Source organism: Atta colombica, unplaced genomic scaffold (genome assembly GCF_001594045.1).
Source record: "Atta colombica isolate Treedump-2 unplaced genomic scaffold, Acol1.0 scaffold160, whole genome shotgun sequence".
Taxonomy (NCBI): Eukaryota; Metazoa; Arthropoda; class Insecta; order Hymenoptera; family Formicidae; genus Atta; species Atta colombica.
Window position 1 is genome coordinate 290242 of NW_017259251.1, and position 9425 is coordinate 299666.

Here is a 9425-nt window from a genome sequence, read left to right on the forward strand (position 1 = left end):
ATCTAATTTTCTTTGGAAAGAAAAATTTCTAATTAATGCAAAGATGTGAATATCAATTCAAAATCAATTCAAGAAATATATGTATTTTTGCGATACGAGTATGTGATAAAGAAGCGATTTATCGATCTTCGAGATTATTGAGGATGCAGGTAAGAGTCAAGGATACGCAAAATAACTACCGATCTATCGCAAGTCGATAAAGAAGATATCACTGTAATAATATCAACAAGTTAAACAATAGACGTAGATTTTAGCGAGATTTTTATTTCTACTTAGTGATAATAATTTAATTAAAAACTAATACTTACATAATTTAATTAAAAATGTTTACATAATTTTATCTATCAAAATTTACTAATTTACTATTTTAATCAACTTGATCATTACGTTAGAAATAAACGGTACACAATATTGTCTTAATCTTATAATTTAAAAATGTAAAATTTCTTTGCTGCCAATATATCACAAATTAAATGAAAATAAAACTAAAACATCGGAATCTTAAATATCATTTTAGTCATCTTTCTTTCTCATCGAAGACACAGTGCTCTGCAAGTAGAACAAGAAATTTTTCTTGAAACGCAACAAAAATTCACGATGTCGTTATGAACGCACACATTATCGGCTCTCAATATTATTTTCTATTCGTATCATCGTTTCCCTCTTCGGGAAAAGTGACTTTCTGATATTTTACGTTAGAAAGACGTGTATCAAATTCAAAATCGAATCTTATGTACACGTGACTTCTCCTCACGAGAGGGCTACAAAGGAACCGCTGCTCTTCTGCCGAGTTATTCCTTGGATAACTCGACATAGACAGAACGCGAATGGACGTCGGAAGCTGTGAGTTATCTATGAGAACGTCACGGTCCATCACCCGCGACTCCATCCGCGCGGATGCTCCACTCTTGCATGTTACCATCTGCACGGCACCGTTACCGCCGCGTTGTCTTAACCAGAGTTCTCTTGAGCGGCGCACAATCGCGAAGGTGTATTTGAACGGTCGATCAAAAAATTAATTTAAATCAAATTAATCTCTAGACTCTTTGGTATGGTATACTTGACTTTTTTCCAATGCTTCTATTGCTTATAAGTTTTTTATTAATAAGAATACAATAATATATAGTAACGTTATGCTTTTTAGGTCCGCGATTTTCTAATTAACTTGTAGTTTGGATTTAATCTCAGTAAGTTTTAACTGTTAGACTACAAAACCATCAGTTTAGTGATTAATCATAGCTAAAAAAGGACAATTTTTACAATAGCATTAAATCTAACAAAAAATGATTGAGCCTTAATCTCTGGCGTTTCAAAAAAAAAAATGTTTACAATATTTTTATGAAAGTTATAAGCAATTGAATTAAGTTAGGCATGCCAATGTGTTGTTCCCGATGATACATTTAAGGATTAAGTTTTTAATTTCAAAAAGCTGTTTGTTGCAGATAAAAAACGATCAGAGAATAAATTGATATTATTATAGGTATTTATTACGGCAAAAACTATTAAGATAAATATTAAAAACAAATTAAAATAAATTAAAATAAAATTGCCAAAAAAGAAAGATTATGCTAATTATTAGATGTTGATAATTAATCTATTTTTTAATATTTATCAAATCGATATAAACATTAAATCATACATACGTTTCAAGTCTTGATCAAGTCATCCTCAGTGTGAAACAAGTAATTAGACTGATTGAAAATAGAAATGAAAATAAAAACAAAAAGATTGCAATGTAAATTAATTACATAAAAATAATTAATAATTTAAATATAATAAAACGTTAATGATGTCATTAGTAATAAAAGTATTCATGAAGTTACATTCTATTTCGATAGAAGAATTAAGAGTACAACAATAAACGAGATCGCGTGATCAAAACCATTATAAAAATAAACATTAAAATAAAAATTAAAATAAATAAATATAAAAATTAAAATAGATAAATATTAATTAAATTAGTGAATGGAAACGAAGAATTTTTAACGGATAATTAATCAAGTTTCCACATATTTCTATGAATTATTCGATAGTTGTTCATTATTTATCGTTCACAACAATAATTGCTGTAAAAGCTGCACATCCAATGCATGGAGAGCTTAGAAAGCGAATTCTCTCATGAATATGAAGGGTTCTTCTTCGGTGAAAATGTATTCGAGCATCGCATGTTTTCATAATGCTCTCGTCTTATGGAATACGCTGAATATTTCTGTTAGTCACGAACTCGTTCGCAAAAATCATCGTGCAGATTCTCGGGCCATGCCCGGGGAACAACCAATGATTCTACATTTCTCGCGGAACCGTACATCTTTTCCGACACACTTCTCCAATACTTTTTTTATTACACGTTATTTGTTCCTTTCTTTCCCAAGATGCGAACCGCATTCGCCTCGTTTCAAGCACAAAAACCTACTGGCATAAAGAGCGGGTCAGTTTTTCCGATTCTTGATGGTCAGCTGGAGGTTGCGTTCCCGATGAAGTCGTCGATATCGACGCTGAATCCGACGTTCACGCTGCTTCGCGGTGAAGAAAAACACGCGAACTATGGCCGAACGGTTGTTGCGCACCGCAGACAATGATTAGCGTCTACGTCAAATCTTATGCCTAACAGATAGCTGCAGACTTTCACCGAGATGAATCGCGCGGTCGGGAAGAATACGCGTTCGATCTTTGGAGAAAGGCCGCGCTGTGCCCCAAACGTGTTACTCGACATCGTGCCCAGGATGGAAAAACCGTGTCCACGATGGAAAAATCATGATAAAGTGAGAGCCTATAGATGACGGCCACAAAGTAATAATGGAGAGGTATGCTCTCTCTCATACGATTTGCAAAAATGATTACCGATGTGTTGGATTTATAAAGAAGAAACACAGTTTGACGTATCTACAGAGATTGCACCTCTCTAGATTTAAACTTTCTAAAATAATTCGCGATTTATGTTTATCTGCTAATTAAGGCAAGTAAATCTATCGTAACACTTGCTTCTGCGTTTTCTTGGAAGATTTACTAAATAAGAAAAATAGGAAGAAAAAGAAGAAGAAGAAGAAGATAAATCTTTGTCTATGTATTTTCTGCAATTTCATTACCGACATAATTGTTAGTTTTCATCCACAAATATATATAAATCAATTTAACAGACTATAAGTCTTATACAGAAATGAGCAGAAAATGAGCAGAAAGTTTATAGCTTTAGGCAGCGCATGGAAATTTCTCTCTATTCGAAAGGTGAAGATATACGTGGGAGTTCAGTCGAGGTCTATTAGATCTCAAAGTAATATTCTTAAGATCAAAGCGGCGAACAGCGACGGCTACTTCAAACAGCAGTTCCTATCTTATAAATATTTCTCGTGATTTCCAATTATGCAAAAGAACGAAAGAAATAGAGAGGAAAGGCAGACTTCTCTCCTCATAACTTGTCACCAATATCAATTAATAGTCCGCAAAATCTTCTTCACGGTTGATTAAGAGGCACTTGGCGGTCCAGAAACGACTGGTTCCAGCTGCAAAACTCGCCCCTGTCTTTCATCGACAGCTTTCTGGCGGGGCCGAAAGACGAAAAGCACAAGTATAATCCCGGACAAGCGCGGAACCGAGGCGAACACGACGAGGGGCGACGGAGGGAAGAAGAGTGGAAGGTGGATTGGCGGAGATGCAGCTTAGGATTCCGAGTATACCCGAGCAGTTTCTGGTTGGTTGGTAAGTGGGACTAGCGGGGACTCATAGGCACGTAGCGTCCTACGCGAAGCCGCAGTCGGGCTCAAACCCCGAAACAATCTCATCGCGGGTTATCTTCCATCCACACCGGTCTCTCCGAGCACAGTACCAACAGCACCAACAATAACGATAACACCAATAAAGACTCGCGAACAGTACGGTTCACGGCCTCGGAAGAGTTCAAGAACGCGGAAGAGGGTGCGAGACAGAATTTTGTCTTTTGTCACTGCGATCTTGGCTGCCAGTCCGAGTCGCGTGATCACCGTAGCTGTCAAATCACTGCCATCGGCGATTGTCAAACGATCCCCTGTATATTCGATCGCGGTAGCGCGCGAATCGTAGGAGGTTTCCTTTTGAGAAAAAAATCGGTTGAAGCAATCAGGAATCAAGGAGAAATCAGAGAACGATTGGTGGATTGGAGTCGACTGATCTACCGGCTTATCAGTGGCGTGCAGGGCGTGCGAGAAGTACACCTTCCTTCTTTCCTATCAGAGATCGCGGTCGAGGTCGCGTTCAAGGTGGCGCGAGGACGAAAGTCTATAAGGTCCAGGGTCAATCTACCTACGCGCTACACGAGGTATGAAATCTTCATAGTTTTGCTTTGGAATGTTAATAAAGATACGGGATAGTAGTGTATTTGCGAATTGTATCGTGAGAATTTGTATCGAGCTCTTTCAGCTATGATTTTTATTTATTAGTACATATTTTATTATATATACATGTGATAGTTTGTATGTTTTTATTTTTGATAATTTTCTTTCATTTTCTCTAGTTTCTCTATTATAAATAAATCAAAAGAATTTAATAGAAATTGTTTTTTTAATAATAGATAACAAAATTATAATTTATTAATATATGTATATAATATGTAATGACATCAAATAGATAAAAAAATATATATGTGACAAATTTTGTTATCTAACCATTATTCGTGCAACTATTATACTACAGATAACGGAACTGTGAAATAAGTACGTTTGCTTTGCCGCGTAATTGTTGATGATGAAGCGATTGCTATCTTTTTTATCTTGTCTTGTAGCAACGCGGTAGCTGATTCGATTTACGATTGATTCAATTTCTATATAAATGATATTTCGTGTCTACAAATTCGCAACGTCGTCAGGTGTACAAATTAACTGGATTGAGAAAAACGGGAAAGTACATCGCAGACGCGCGTTCCTCATTATTTATGTTTCTTTTTTTTACGGACAATGTTCGTTCGACATCGATGATTCCGCCGCCGAAGCGAAGGTACAACATTCCGATCACTTTGCTCTTCGTACTTCCGTTACAATCTACGTGTCCAACTACCGGGCGCTACCGATGTGAATCGAGCCGGTGGGTGTATTCATTATTAAATGTCTTATTCTAGATAATCGTGCCTTCCTTCCTTCTTATAAGGTATCATCCTCTTTCTTATTACGAATATTGCTCGTTCCTTCTTGGAAAAGGGGGAAGAAGACGATAATATATTATTATCCTTTGATGGATCGTTCATCAAATAAGCCGATTTTCCATTAGGGAAAAGAATTTGCCTTTATTTTCATACGTTTTAGGCCCGATTCTGCCAATATAAGATCAATTTTAATCTCGATTCAATTTATTCTTTTTTTTCTACTTCTTTTATGCCTGTTTATATCAATGTACACTGAAAAAAATTTCTGATTGAAAATGGACGAATCAGAATTTTGTGATTAAATTTATTAGAATTCTAGTTGAGATAACCAGAATTCTGTTTAATACAACATTTTGATAAAATCTAGAATTCTTATTTTTATCAGAATAATTATATTAATCAGAATTCTAATTATCTCAACTAGAATTCTAATAAATTTAACAAAAAAATTCTGATTCGTCCATTTTCCATCAGAATTATTATTTAATCCAATCAGACCATTTTTCTTAATTTCAATTCAACTATCTTTTTCTAATTCTAAGAATTAAAAATTAAGAATTAAAGTTAATCTACAATCTTGGTAGAACTCTTAAAATTAGAAAAAGATAAACAGTAAAATCCAGCTGAGATTAATCTTACATTGATGAATCTAGGCCTTATTATTATTTCGATTCCCTTTCAAAATCAATCAATCACAAGTAGTTTCTGCATGCAATTTTCAAATATTATTGTAAAGGCAAGAAAGGGACGCACATGACGCATTTCTTTGATGTCTCGCGCATTACGGCAGCCTCCGACTAGTCGTTGTGGCAAATGATGCGACGAACCACGGGAGATTACAATGAGGAAAAGGGCTACGCAATGCGTTAAGCCAAAAGATCCGTTAGACGGTTACGTCGTCAGTGGCGTTGACGCGAATCGCCGCGCGAATTTCTCTCGTCTTCTTTCTCTTTGTCTTCTGCTTCGGCTTTTGAATCGCGCGAAATCCTTTATGTGTCGCGCGGACGCAAGACGTGAAACGCGAACGATTTTACAAGATCCATCAAGGTATTCTCTTTCTCTATTCTATCTTTTTCTCCGTCGCTCCGGTGTTCATATCCATTGCTAATTACACGACGCTTTTGTGTACAGTTGACCGCCACGCGCTTTCCTTTCAGTCTCGTTAGTCCGACAAATTGCCGAAACAAACGCATGCGTATCGATCCGTGAATGTTCGTTTTATTTGCGCAAGTAAATTAATGCTCGTTGCTCTCGCGAGTTGCTCATTAATGGTGAAATTATTCATACTCGCCTATAACTTTAACGTGCAACGAATTGCTAACGAGACAGAGAGAAACGTGTTTGAGATAGATAGATAGATAGATAGATAGATAGATAGATAGATAGATAGATAGATAGATAGATAGATAGATAGATAGATAGATAGATAGATAGATAGATAGATAGATAGATAGATAGATAGATAGATAGATAGATAGATAGATAGATAGATAGATAGATAGATAGATAGATAGATAGATAGATAGATAGATAGATAGATAGATAGATAGATAGATAGATGCATTTATTGTTGCTGTCTAGGGCAAGTCCTCTAAGAACATTAAAACAGAAGAAAAATGTAAAAACAGAAACATGCAATTAATGAAAATAATACAACAAAAACAAATCAAATTAATATAAAAAATATGAAAAAAAATTATATAAAGACGAAAGATGACACAGTGAGGAACGGATGCGAATAAAAAAAAAAAAGAAAAAGCCGCAATTATCAACTTGAGAGAGAGAGAGAGAGAGAGAAAGAGAGAGAGAGAGAGAGAGAGAGAGAGAGAGAGAGAGAGAGAGAGACAGACAGACAAAAAAATACCGAGTGTGTTAATTATACGGTTTGATCTTTTGCGTACTTTAATGTTTCTTTTTTAAATTGCGATTCATATCGTTAACATCATAAAAGCGTTCGTTCTTTTTTACTCGCTCTCTAAAACTGCGTGTACCGTTTTGCTATAACTCTATAATACTCGTTTCTACCAATGTGGATTAACTTTAACCTCGGTTCAACTAACTCATCATCTTTTTCTAATTCTTAGAATTAGAAAACGATGAAGAGTTAGTTGAATCGAGATTAAAATTAAACTACATATAAATGTAATATAAATGTAATATCTTTTTTTCTCCGTGTCCCTCATTACAAGAATAACGTAATTGTTACATTGTTCGTATAAATGGCCAATGTCGCGAATGTTTAAATACTTTGCGGTTGAAGCGTGGAAACTCATTCTCCCGCCCACAATTGTGCGGTTTACCGTGACGAAGAATGGCAAAAGTATGAAAAGTTTCCGAATAGCGGATAGTTTCCATTGTGCGTAAATTTAATCCAGAAATTTAATCTAGAAAACAATCATATCTTCTTCTTACGAATGAAACGAATAAACTCGAATAAGAATCACATTTCGCACACTGAGAAAAATGTCTGGTTAAAGATGGACAAATCAGAAGATTGCATCAATCTATTATCTTAATTGAACTTTTAGTAGATTTAACCAGAAAATTTAGATTTCGTCCATTTTCAATCAATCAAAATTCCAATGAATCCAGCCAGGCATTTTTCTTCAATACAGAGAAAATACCCGTGAGAGCGGGTATTCAGTAGCAATCGACACGGCATTACAGTTTCGAAACGATCGTATTTAATCAGCATTCTTTATCACGCTATCTCGCACGTGTGTATTCACTCGAAACGATAGACATTCTTCTCTTCTTTTTACACAGTCCGTGTCGCATTCTCGCTTCCGTTATACTGAGACGCGCATCCGTCGCAGGTACATATTCAGCAACCTGAGATACATATTCTAATGAAGCGTAATGTCTAACATCTGATGCTTGAAGCGTGCGGTGTCCGCTCGCACCCGCGCGAGCGAGCAAGCGAGCGAGCGGGCGCAGTTTGATACGGCCTTGCTAATGCAACGAGATAACGGCTCGTATGGTCGGTTTGTACCGAATGACCCAATTTCACCAGTGTCGTATGGCATACGTGCGATAACTGTTGCGGCACAAGCACCGACGCGCGGACAAGATCGAGCACGTGAAAGGAAAATACGTAGGTAGGCAGGCAGATAAGCGGTCAGCTCGCCATGGACCGATGCACGGACATTCAGGAAGACGAACAAATAAACACGCCGCCTCTCCCAACTATCTATCTCCTTCCTCGCCCCACCTAATTCCTATCTGTCGACGTAAACGATGTTTCGGACGGGAAAAACGCGGTCGACCTGCTTGACCACGAAGAAAAGATCGCGAGATTACAGTCGCGATTAACGCGAAAGGTCCTGTGTTAAAAAAAAAATTTTTGCGAGGACGGAAAGCGACTTCAGGCTTCATCGAAAGGGACACATCATGAATGAGGGAAATATCTCATACATACATTTCACGTAACGGAAATTCTATACGATTTCGCCAATCTATCGCAACTGCAGATTGCGGGCATTCTGGTTGTAACGAGAATTTCCATCTCTCCGAGTCGAACTTGACATGTAGCAATTACTTCGGTCGTTCTTCTTATTTGCATAATTTCGCACGATATAGACGTTATTTTTCTCTCATTGTCACACAAACGAGAAATTATATTTCTCGTGTTATTAACTTTGCATTATCGTATTCGAAAAAAAGAGTGCATTTCGCTTAGCTGTGTATGTGAATGTAGAGACATAAAATGCGAGTAAACAGAAAATTATAGAGAGGAAAGATGTAATGTGATAAAAGATAGGCTGGATTACGAGCTTCATATGCGACGAAATGGCATGTACTCGAGTTCGACGTGTACTTGAGTTCAACGTGAACTTTAGCCGCGCTCAGAAAAATCTAATTACCGTTGCGAGAGCGAGAGCTCTATCCTGTTAAGGTCGTCCCAAAGTAAACAGTATAGTTCGGACTGTATAAAGGGAAAATGCGTTACGTTCTATAATATATTATCCCATCCGTATCATGTAATATCTCGGCAAACCGCAGAGATACGAGATCTACAATCCTTTCCCTCATTCGCGATATTGACGCGGAAAAGCGAAAGCGACGATTTTTCGAGGGAAAACAGGAAGGGAAAAAAAGAAAAAAGAATCAAACGCAAGAAAGTAAACGCAAAAGTGAAGACGACGCGCGTTGAGCTACTTTTCGAAAAATATCTTTTCCGTTTCTTGTCCACTGAAAGTCCATTTTAGACTAATAATATATAATTCATAATTCGGAATTCAGAACAGAATTCTGCTAATAATTTTATGTGGTGTATAATATAAAAAAATACTTAATTAGAATATATATATATATA

At 36.5% G+C, this 9425-nt stretch overlaps 1 protein-coding gene across 1 annotated transcript in view; it reads right to left on the reverse strand.

Moving 5' to 3' along the window:
• The window catches only part of LOC108685837 (elongation factor-like GTPase 1), a 42587-nt gene that overhangs the window by 11368 nt on the left and 21794 nt on the right, over positions 1 to 9425 (reverse strand). The gene's annotated exons all lie outside the window — the stretch shown is intronic.